The sequence below is a fragment of the Oryza sativa genome, chromosome 8 (assembly GCF_034140825.1).
Source record: "Oryza sativa Japonica Group chromosome 8, ASM3414082v1".
Lineage (NCBI taxonomy): Eukaryota > Viridiplantae > Streptophyta > Magnoliopsida > Poales > Poaceae > Oryza > Oryza sativa.
In genome coordinates this window covers 13,871,792-13,884,386 of record NC_089042.1, presented here as the reverse complement: position 1 = coordinate 13,884,386, position 12,595 = coordinate 13,871,792, and the positions used below count along the sequence as shown (strand labels likewise).

Genomic DNA, 12,595 nt, shown 5'->3' with positions numbered 1-12,595 from the left:
AAAAAGTTCAAAAGGCACCAAAATATGATTTTTGCACATATTGGAGTATATTGGGTGCATTCGTGGCAAAAATGCACTTCATGACTCGCGGGGCGAACTTTTGTCAATTAATGCCAATATAGGCACACGTTGGAGCGTTGCTTTTAACCGGAATGAAAAAAATTCAAAAAGCACCAAAACATGATTTTTGGGTATATTGGAGTGTATTGGGTGAGTTCGTGGCAAAAACTCACTTCGTGACTCGCATGGCGAACTTTTGTCAATTAATGGTGATATTGGCACACGTGGAGTGGCAAGATTTCATAAAGATGTACGTACTGTTGCTGGCCAACAGTATCCAACATTTCGTGCTGCCTTTGAGGCATTGGGCTTACTCGGTGATGATTGTGAGTGGACCCAAGCTATGGGCGATGCAGCCCAATGGGCACTTCGATATCAGCTTTGATACCAAATTGCTTTTATTTTGCGAAGTTACAAACCTAGCCAAACATTTTGATGAGTATGCACTGTTGATGGGAGATGATGTACGGTATCACACTACACGGATCACACCAGATATTTCCGCAACATTGCTTGAGAAATATATTAGGTCCTATGTCTTGCTTGAGTTGGACAAATTGCTTAAACATGCTGGGTATACATTGGCTCACTTTCACTTGCCACCACCAGATCATCATTCTACTCCCAATTTTGACAATAGGTAAATATTGGAGGAACTTGATTACAATATGGACAATCCATCAATATTTCTGTAGGAGCAACTTAGCCAGCTCAATCCAACTTAGAGGTTAGTATATGATGCTATAGAGCATTCAGTTCTCAACAATTATGGTCGTATCTTCTTTATCTATGGTTATGGTGGAACCGGTAAAACATTCCTATGGAATTCTTTGTTGAATGGCATTAGAAGTCAAGGCAAGATAGCCTTAGCAGTTGCATCTTCTGGAATAGCTACTCTTTTGCTACCAGGAGGCCGCACACCACATTCACGCTTTAGGATCCCTATAGATACTCAAGAGCATTTTATGTGTGCAATTAAAAAGAGTACAAACTTGGCTGAACTAATTCAACAAGCAGCTCTTATTATATGGGATGAAGCGCCAGTGAATCACAAACATTGCTTCGAAGCACTTGATCATACGCTTCGAGATATCATGTCATCAAATGACCAAGTTTTGGCAAACAACAAGTTTGGTGGTATAACAATTGTATTAGGTGGAGATTTCAGGCAAACTCTTCCGGTCATTCCAAATGCAAAGAAACAACAGATCCTAGCTGCTTCCATCATCTGATCCTATTTGTGGCGCTGTTGTATGGTTCTTGAATTGACTAAAAACATGAGGCTCAATTCTCCAACAATCTCTTGCTCTCACAAGATTGAACTTGAACAATTTGATACATGGCTTCTCTCCATAGGTGATGGTACAATTGAATCCACACCTACAGATAAACATGATACCTCTTGGACAGATAAACATGATACCTCTTGGGTCCAGATTCCTGAATACCTCCTATTACCGTCTGAGCAGAGAAACCTTGAAGGTTTAATTTCATTTGTTTATGGATCTATGCAGCATATCTCCGAATGAGCAAGCTATCTATGCGAGAGAGCAATTTTATCACCAATAAATGAAGTGGCTGCTACCATCAATGCACAAATAATTGCTCAAATTGCTACTGAAGAAATGTCATACTATAGTTATGATAGCATTGATGATGCCACGTCCAACTATTGTGATGTTCAGTTTCTTTACCCTACAGAGTTTCTAAATACATTACACACTAGTAATATGCCCGTGCTAACGCTACGATAATATTTGATATAATTCATCCTTCAACCAAAAGACGGCAGCAGTATGTATAGTAGTATTGTTCTCTGAATCACAGACTTTCGTTGCTAGGAAAAACAATAATGACATTATCTTATAGTTCTGTTTTTTTTTCAAATACACTATAATCGGGGCACATTTTATTCCTTGCAAGTAGAATCATAGGCAATACCACAATATGCTATGCTTCATAAGTCAAATTTACTACAGATGAAACAAAGGCAGGAATGACAAAAATGGTTGTTCTGTAGTAGTTTCTGCAGATAAACAAAAAGCTTCCGCTAGACAAATGAAGACAGACAGATCCCGTGAGTGGGAAGAAATAGCACCAGCCTCATCTCTCCTGTTGCACACCCACCTCGAGATAACCTCGTTAAGACCGTGCAGAATAAGCTGCTTGTCCTTCCTCATTAGTTTCTTATAGTTGCCAAAGCCAAAGAATATAGGCACTAAAGATATCGATAGCCTATGTGCACATGCTAAATATTCCTATCAAGTGGTATAGTAGGTGAGAAACAACTCTGATAAATAAAAAACTAGTACAGGTCTGATAATATTGAGAGAATTCAAATACAGGGGCATACATGCACACACCGTGATCAATTACCAGATCTCCATTCGCTTGACACGGTGTTGTCCAAAAAAAAAGACAGCTGGTGTTTATGTTGTGTCAAGGGTTGTATAACATCACATTGAGGTGCTTGGGAAATTAATCCATCCTCAAAACATGGACACAAAATAGTCTGAACAAATATAAGGAAAACCAGAGCCTTTTGCAGGATTTTTTTAAAAAATCATATGTCAATGCAATGTAAGAACTCTGTACCTGTTGTGATCTCTTCTTTGTACTCACAATTCCTTTTCAAAAGTTCTCCCTTGCAATGCCTCTTGCAATCCCAGATTTTTCAACTCTAAGGTGATAAGCCTAATCATAAAAAAGATTGCAATTCCCCTCTAAACTAAAATATCATTTGTGGTGCTGCAACAAGCTTACAAATTAACTACAACAAACTTTGCTGTTGCATCCTATATATCCTTACCTTGCCAAATTATTTTCGTGAAGAGCCTTTTCTTGATCGTATCCACTTCATACTTTTGGTTACAGGGAATTTTTGCACTACCTGCAGCGAGAACTCAGGTCCATATTAAGGCTAAAAGATAACTGTAGAAAGTAGGTTAACTGTGGTCAACTTTTTTATTAAACAGTTAACTAAAAATTTCAGATAGAATATAGATTGTTCTACCTTGCTAATTCAATAAGCTTTGCCTCACTTTGCCAATTTGTTTTTGTGGAGAAGAACCTATTCTTGAACTGTACTATGTCCACTTCATACTTTTGGTTACATGGAATTGTTGCACTCCCTGGAGCAAGAATTCAGGTGTATATTGAGGCTAAAAGATAAGCGTAGAAAGTAGGTTAACTGTGCCCAGATTTTTTACTTAAAAGTTAACTAAAATATTCAGACAATAGAGAATGTTGAACCTGCGTAATCCATCATGTAGCCCGATTTTAGTTTCCCATTGGCAAGTTTATTAAATAATTGAACGGGTGGCAGTATAATGGGACCTCAGTGTTATTGTTACTAATTAAGAAACACACTGAAGAACATCACGAAAAAATATAATTTAAGAAAACATTAATTTGATCGCAGATGCAGCCGCAGCAAAAACAACCTTAGCCGAAGCCTTCGCATTAACATCACAAAAATGAACTAATTCGTGTTTCCTCCTCCACATTTTTTCTTGATTCAATGCTGAAATCTTCGGCTCTGATATCACTTGTTATAAAACATGTCCCGATAGCATATCGGAAACCAAACACAGAAGAAACACTTAGACTGTGTTCGGATGCGTGAGTTCCCAACTCTAATAGGGCGCACGGAAAACGGAGCAGTCCATTAGCACATGATTAATTAAGTATTAGTCCATTTATTTTTCAAAAATGGATCAATAAGATTTTTTTAAGCAACTTGCGTATATAAACTTTTTTTTTAAAAAACGCACTGTTTAACAGTTTGAAGAGCGTGCGCGCGGAAAACGAGAGGAGAGTGTTGGGAACTTGGAGTTCCAAACACAACCTTAACTTAATGTCTTGCTCCAAACATGTGGTCACTGGTCAGAGGTCCCACCATCCCCATAGGTTGCCTCCTCTTGCAAAGATGGGAAAAAAAAACTATTGCCAGATCATTGCAGAGCTTCAATAATCCAGGGCAATACCAATATAGTACTAACTGCGCCATCCATCAGAACTTCAAGAAAGATCTGAGAACTTGCTGTCTTCTCAAAACCAGTAACTAAAAATAGAATCCTCCCAGCAGCAAACTTTTATCTGTGAAAGCAACAATACTTCATGTAAACTTTTGTTTGCTGAGAAAACCAGTAACTAAAAATAGTCATCCTATCAGTAAATATAACCCGTTAAAACATGAGACACATGGTTCAGTGAATTTACAGCCTACTCTGCAATACAAATTGCATCTGGCTATTCAGACATGGTTCAGTGTTTCATTATATAGCATACTAAATGGAATCTCACATCAATGAGGAAAACAAGAAGAGGAACCTACCAACCTTGTGGACAACAATGTCACTGAGGAAGAACTTCTGGGTGAATCAAATCTCCCGATGCTTACAGCTGTTGCAGATCCTGCAGAGTCATGAAATCCCTATCACCTAACACAAGATTAAAACACAGAAACCGAAATCCTATAAAAAATCACTCTAACATATCATCTACAACCAGATTCCCCACGATTATAGACCCGAAATCATCGAGAAACAAAACCTCCCCAAGTTCAGTGACCGACAAACAAGCAGACAAGGGGCAGATCATCCAAGAAACAAACAGATATGTACTAAGAACCGTATGATCAAATCAGCGGCGACTAATAGGGAGAGAGGAGACATAGCAGCGATTGGGAATATAGAAAATAGGAGAGGGGTGGGGGCGGAGGATTTGTGTACCTTTTGGCAGAGCATACCAAGGTGGGGCATGCCATGTCGGTGACGCTTGAGGCAGGGGGAACAGCATAGCATCAATGGAGGAGGCAGCGTGTAATGTCCCCTTCTCCAAACAAACTTACACCTGTCAGAAGAAACAAAAAATGTTATCATACTTTTTGAAATTTCAGTCGGTGTGTACATTCAAACTTGTACGATACTGTTCAGTTATAAAATCATGTCAAGAGATTTTTTTGTTTAAATGACCATCATACAAGAGCAAGCTTATATGTTTGATCCGATTTTTATAACTTTCAAGAACAATAAGATTTTTACCACCCCTGCCATATGACAAAGTTAGTGTGCAAATAAATCATGATTAAAATAAAAAATGAGTATATTGAAAATTCACTCAGAACAGCCCATAAATGATATCGCCAAATTCAGAAATATTCAGAGGAACAAGTATGCCTTATCTGGTCAAATGTATGGTGCAATTAATATAGAAAACATCATTATATTCATCAGAACTTGGACACAAATAATAATACCAAAATGATTGTTTTGGTTGTTTTATTTTGGTTGATTCTGGAATATATTAAGAACCATATGATGAAACGAGAGGAGGCATAGTAACGATGGGGAGAAAGAGAAGGGGAAAAGGATTTATGTACCTTTGTGCAAATCAGAGATCCATGGTTGTGTGGAGGTAGGCGACAGTGTCTGATGGTGGAGATCAGGCGGGCAACGGCGTCTGGGTGGTGGAGATTGGGGACGGCGTGGATATAACCATGACTACCTTATGTATTAATCAACCAAAAGTGCATATTTCTACATTAGATTTACTTGTTATATATTTGAACAAACGTTGCTACACAATGAGTTTTGTGTGTTTTCGTTTGCAGAGGTACTTGCTTGGGCGAAACAAAAGAGACTGAGCGTAAGAAATGCATGGATGATTGAAGAAGTTGATTGGGGATCAAATCAAGACCTTTTCCAAGTCTTCTTTCATATCACCACATAACTTTTGGTCCATAGAAGACAAGATATAAAGTTCCACATGTTTTGGATTCGGATTCGGGCCTCCTGACAGTATCAACTTCAAACGGACCTAGCCGCTGATCTAGAAGGAATTTCGGGGCCCATGAGTACTTGTTGGAATGCTTATGGAGTCTACTTTCAGATGGTTTTGGTCCCACGTCAAAATTTCTACCGAGCTGCCGGGAATCTGCAAAACAAGCCACGTATCTCATCCAGTCCGAATCTGATTTGGGTTTTGGGCCTTGTAATTGTGTCGTGGGCTTAGCCCAAGGGGGTGTGCACCCTAGATAACCTTTCCAATGGTTTGTATATGTCTCTTCCTATACCTTCTATTCCTAGGGCAGATATTTCTATGGACTTTGTTTTGGGGTCGCCTAGAACTAAGAGGGGGAGGGATAGCATTTTTGTTGTGGTGGATCGTTTTTCTAAGATGGCACATTTCATACCATGTCATAAAAGTGAGGATGTTGTTCATATTGCTGATATGTTTTTCCATGAGATTGTTAGCTTGCATGGTATGCCTTCTACTATTGTTTCAGATCGTGATGCAAAATTCTTAAGTCATTTTTGGAGCACACTATGGAACAAGTTGGGTACAAAGCTATTATTTTCTACAACATGTCATCCACAAACAGATGGCCAAACGGAGGTAGTCAACCGTACTTTGGGTACCATGTTGAGGGCTATTTTGAAGAAAAATTTGAAGATGTAGGAAGAATGTTTGCCTCATGTGGAGTTTGCATACAATCGGGCAACACATTCTACTACCAAGGTAAGTCCTTTTCAGGTAGTGTATGGTTTCAACTCTCGTGCTCCTATTGATATCTTGCCTTTATCTACTAGTGAGAGGGTTCATAACGATGCTAAGGCACGTGCTGAATTTATTTTGAAAATGCATGAGACAACCAAGCACAACATTGAAAAGATGACTGAAAAGTATAGAATTGCCGGTAGTAAAGGTAGGCACGAAGTTAAGCTTGAACCGGGTGATTTAGTTTGGTTGCACTTGAGAAAGGATAGATTTCCAGAATTGAGAAAGTCTAAGTTGATGCCTCGTACTGATGGTCCTTTTAAAATTGTTGAGAAGATCAATGATAATACATATAAACTTGAGTTGCCTCCCGAGTTTGGGGTTAGTCCCACGTTTAACATTTCAGATTTGAAGCCATACTTGGGAGAAGATGATGAGCTTGAGTTGAGGACGACTTCAATTCAAGAGGGGGAGGATGATGCGGACATCACTACCTCGGATACACACAACAATCCTCCAACGGTCATTCAAGGACCGATAACAAGAGCTCGTGCGCGACAATTGAATTTAGAGGTGAGCTCGTTCCTATGTTCTTCTTTGTATGAATTCAAGAATAGATTACTACCTAATGATTATATTGTGATTAGGAACAATGGAGGGGATAAGGAGACACTTGGAGAAGGACTTAAAGCCATGGAGGATCATCGAGGACGTCCAAGTCAAGGTGGAGACACAAACCAAGTCGACCTCGGGTGCAATTCGGAGTCCAGGACCAGTCTGCACTAAAATGGGAGCCCAGATCGCATACGTGCTCGGATTGGAGCGTTCTTTATATGGATGGAAAGCTAAGAAGGTAACCTTTCCAATGGTTTTGGTTCCATGTCCAAATTATTTCCGAGTCAATGGGAATCAACCGAACAAGTTGATGTCCAGAATCTGTCCCGGTGCTGCGTCACCGTATTTGGGCCTTTGGGCCATGTATCATGTTGGAACCCATTAGGGTTGCGTCGAGAGGGGGTTGCACGACCCTAAACTCTATATATCAGTACCGCTACCATCTTTAGGTTTTTGGGGTTTTGCTTAGATTATTCTGTCAAGAACAGTTTCGCCGCTAGAACGGTTTGTAGAACCCCAAACTCGTGAGCTTAATCATTCATCTACAATTTTGGTTGTTTTCTATCTCGTTCTTGTTTGTGTTCTTCGATTGGCAAACAGGGATTAGCCTTCTCGGCGAGGTCATCCGCGTTTCGAAACGGGTGATAACCAGAGGAGACGTGGTGCTACGATTGCGGGGCTCAAGAGCGTGCGCGTTCAAGAAGTCGGATCGATTTGTGTCGCGACTCCTCCCAAATCGTTGTTTATCAGAACCTTTCAGAAGATCGGGAACCCTAGTGCACATCAAGTGGTATCTCATCCAGTCCGAATCCAAAACGCGTGGAACTTTATATCTTGTCTTCTATGGACCAAAAGTGACGTGGTGAGATGAAAGAAAACTTGGAAAAGGTCTTGATTTGGTCCCCAATCAACTTCTTCAATCATCCATGCATTTCTTACGCTCGGTCTCTTTTGTTTCGCCCAAGCAAGTACCCCTGCAAATGAAAACACACAAAACTCATTGTGTAGCAACATTTGTTCAAATATATAACAAGTAAATCTAATGTAGAACATATGCACCTTTGGTTGATTAATACATAAGGTAGTCATGGTTATATCCGAGCTAGTTGTGCCCTCATTAGCAGAAGGGAGCGCATGGGGGGAGGAGTGCGGAGGGAATGGGGAGTCATCTGGGCCATTGGATTATACGTAGATGAGTATGAGTCGACGGATTTGATGAATAAATCAGTTGGTGAATTATAGGGTAGATGAGTGGCCTACCGGACCATCATCTGCAGCTTAATATTTGTCACACCCTGAAAATTCAAAATATTTAAATTGTTGTTTAATTGGAATTTTTAGAAATGATTTTAAAAGCCTAGAAGAGAAGATCTAATTTTAATTAATAAATTCCAATATAAAATAGGGCCAGATAAAATTTCATTAAATACTTTGCTTAATTCTATAATTCCTAAATTTTTCTGGGATTTATTTGAGCTAAGGAAGTATTTTTAATAAATGGAATTGCATTTAAGAAATAATTTAAATTGAAAAAGGTTTTAAAAAGTCTTCTTTTGGCTTTGGGCCGAAAGTCGGCCCAAAACCTCTCTTCTCTCTCTCCTCGGCCCAGTCCGGCCCAGTCCGCAGCCGCGCGCGCGCCCTCGCTGTCGCTGACAGGTGGGGCCCGCTTGTCAGTCGTCGTCTTCCTCGCGTCGGCCGCCGCCCGAAACCCTAGCCGAGCGCCGCCGCCGTCTCCTTCCAAAATCCGGCCGCTCCCTTCCTTCTCCGGCCGAATTGATAGAGGGGAAATGATCCTCGGGATCTCCTCTACCTTTTCTCCTTTGGAAACATCGGCTAATTCGTTTTGGAAGTTCGTGGATTCGAGTTTGTTTCGGATTCGATTTTTCCCGAACTTTCCTTCTCGTCGCCGGCCGCCGTGGGCCTTCGCCGCCGCCTCCTAGCCCCTTTATAAGCTTCCCCGGTGTCTCCTCTACCCGCCGCCACCTTCGCCTTCGCCTCTCGTCGCCCGTAGCGCCCTAGCGCCGTGTGCCCTAGCGCCGCCGTCGCCGCCGTCGCTCCAGCCGTGCGCCGCCGCCGTCTAGGTCGTCGTCGTCGCTCGGGAAGACCGCCGTCGTGGTCGCCAAGTCGTCGCCGTCCTCGTCCGCCACTTCGCCACCGTCGGAGACCGCCGGAGCATCGTCGCCGTCGTCAAGCCGAAGAGCGCCGCCGTTTCAACCTCGTCGCCGTCGCCGTCCGTTGGTCTTCCGCCGTCGCTTTGGTCGCCGGTGAGTTCGCCGTGCCGTCCGCTACCCGTTGGTGCCTTCCGTTCGCGCCGCCGCGCCGCCGTTCGCCGGTGAGCGTGTGCCGTTCGAGCCGTCCGAGCCGCCGAGCCGCCGCCGCCGGTGGTGACGTCATCGCCGACGTCATCGTCGCCCTCTCCCGTGAGCCGGTCGTGGACCGATCGATCTCGGCCGTCCGTTTTGGATCAAGTCGATCTCGGCCGTCCGTTCGCGTGAACCGCCGCCGTGCGCCCGGTCCACCGAAACCCTAGCCCGCTGACGCAATAAATCCCTTTTTCCTTTTCAAAAATAATTCATTATTGCGTCATAATTCAATTAAAATCAATTTAAGTGTTTTAATCCGATTTAATCTTCAAAAATTCATAACTAATTCATCTTAGCTCCGATTTAGTTGGTTCAAGTCTCTAAATTTTTCTAAAATTGAGATCTACATGTTAAAAATATCCACATGTACTGTTCATGCTTGTTTATGTGCTGTTTTGGTGATTTTGCTCTTTTCTGCTTAGATTCCGTCGTTTCCGGAGAGTCCGTTTTCGCCGGAGAAGAGTTTGAAGAGTTACAAGGCCAGCAAGGCAAGTCACACAGATCCCAAACAACCCTTTGAGCATGTTGATCCCGTTTAAAGCTATTGTTTCTATTCAACTATTGCATTTATTTTCGAATGTCATTGGGTGGAATTAACCTATTGTTTGTTATAGCCCTTTTGTTCTTGTTTACTTTATTCCTTGATACCTTGGGTTATTATAACTTGACTAGTTGGGCTTTATATATTGGTTCAGCTAGATATTAGGTATAATTGCTTAGCCTTGTTTAGAAACATTAGCTCACTATTGGGATAACTTATGACTCACTATTATTTAATGATGGCTTAATGATAGTTCACGATGGTCAATCGTGATTGGTTAATTAATTAATGTGCCAACTAAAACCTGGTAATGGTGGGTTGTGAGCACATGGTTTTGATGGTCGTGCTCATGGCAATTAAGGACCGGTTCACGAGTTTCGGTTGTGAAACATTAACCGTGCCAACCACAAGCCAGCATGGGCAACGGCTTTATCTTTTGTATAGCATGGTTCATTGCGGAGCACCAGACTGAGAAGTGGCGGAGATAAGCCCACGGGGGTCGCTGGGGAGTCCATGCCTTGTTTATAAGGGGGTGATTATGATCCAGGAAGGTGCGCTGCGGTGGATTGTGTTATGCAAGGGGTATTGTCACAACTCCTTTCCGAGGTACCGTGGTGGTATTGAGGCACATGGTGACATGATGTGGGGTTGTGTCTTGTGGGTACAGTGGTACACCTCTGATCAGAGTAAAACTATTCGAATAGCCGTGCCCGCGGTTATGGGCGGGTCTAACAATGTCTTTCGTGATTAGTCTCACCCTTCTCATCATAATAAAAGGTGCTTTAATTGGTAATAATTTGATTAGCTCCTGGTTTGGAATGGTATATTCCTGGTTTGGAGATAGAACTGTGCAGCCGGGATGGTTGTTCAGATTGGTTGGGCCTATACAACAGGGTATGTTGTATAGCGTTGGATTAATATTGTTTAATTACTTAACTGTTTTATGAAATTCTCAAATGTTTGCTAAATGCTGCTTTTGCAAATGAAACCCTACTATGCCATTCTTTGGTATCCTTGTGCACTTGCATATTTGCTGCGTGACTTGCTGAGTATGTCATATACTCACCTTGCAATCATTCATCAGAGGAAGAGATCTACAATGAGGCTGATGGTGTGGAGGATTAGGTGTAGCCTTGGTCAAGCTGCCTGTGGAGTGGAGCCGTCTGCGCCGTTTATCTTATTTTTCCGCTGCTTAGATCTTTATTGATTGAGAGGAACTATCTACCTCTGTAATGACATTTTATTCGCTTATTAATTAGAGTAATAATTGTACTCTATTATCAATTTGTTATTGTGTGCCTCGGCTGATTCCTGGACGAGGGTTCACACACATGTAAGCGTTTGGAATTTTGGATAGAAATTCCGGGCGTGACAAGTTGGTATCAGAGCCAGGTTGACCCTAGGTTATGCCAAATGGTTACCCTTAGAAGCCCTCTAAAAATATTGGAAAAGTAGAACTGTTCTCCTCCCTTTCTCTTTTAATTAAACCAAACTAATGGCACATGCACTTCATAATCTCTTTTAATGGTTCTCATTCAAAATTTATTCCAGTGTTATTAGTACTGTACATCTATTACTGTACTAATGGCTCATTTTCCAGCAAAAGTTTTACAATGTTGTTTTATTTAATCTTGCTGCAATAAAATAAATTTAGCATGTTGATTTTATAACTTTCTTTCATTTCTTTTGGAGCCGATGTTCAAAAGTACAAAATTCGTTTCCAACTGTTTCAACTTATCTTGCAAGCTTGGTTTATTTTATTTACTTACCTTTTACTTTGATTTTCTAACTTTATTCAAATTAATCCAAAAACTTGTGCTATTAAATGGATAAATGTCTTAACTCCCTCCTTTCACTTGTCTTTAGATGCCGCGCTACAAGCCTGAGTACTTGTTTGGTGTTGAGGGATTTGTCCAGGAGTTGCGTACGATGTCCTTTGCCATAGGATTTGGGACTGCCCCTTTTTATGCCCAGATTCCTCATGATCATCACGAAAAGAAGTGCCGAGTCAAAGTCACCTTGAACAGTAATAGTGAGGATATCCCCTCAGTGATGTTCGAAGCTGGAGGAAGAAACTGCATCCATGCATGTCAGGAGGCGGCAAGGATCGCCATAGGAGAGCTTCGCGATCGCTACAGTGATCAGTTGGCCGACACTGAGTATCGCTACCATCCTCGTCAACCCCAGGGAAGTGACCGTGGCAGCTACCTTGAGACTGAAGGAATTGAGAATGATGCTACCACAAGGCATTTGGTTGAGATGCTGTGGGCTATGGATGAAAGTCGTGCGGAGACTGTGTTAGCGGCTCAAGATCGTGAAGATCGGAATCGTGGTAAGATTTGCAAGCTAGAAGACAAGGTGGATCGTTTGGAGAAGGAGCTAGCTATATTGAAGGGAGAAGCACCGCCGCAGAAGGCCAGGATTCGTCTTACCGCAAGGAAGAGAGCTCTATTTGTCCCTCGCTACCAATTGGCGCCAAAGGTTCGTGTGGTGGAGAAAGAAGTTGCCCCAGCCT

At 41.9% G+C, this 12,595-nt stretch overlaps 1 long non-coding RNA gene across 1 annotated transcript; it reads right to left on the bottom strand.

Annotated features, from left to right (window-relative positions):
* Positions 1-3,880: 3,880 nt before the first annotated feature.
* On the bottom strand, positions 3,881-4,539 carry LOC107281985 (uncharacterized). The gene is made up of 2 exons (XR_003238325.2): positions 4,401-4,539; positions 3,881-4,158 (listed from the first exon to the last, which is right to left on the bottom strand). It is a non-coding gene; the product is annotated as an uncharacterized lncRNA (long non-coding RNA).
* Positions 4,540-12,595: the final 8,056 nt, after the last annotated feature.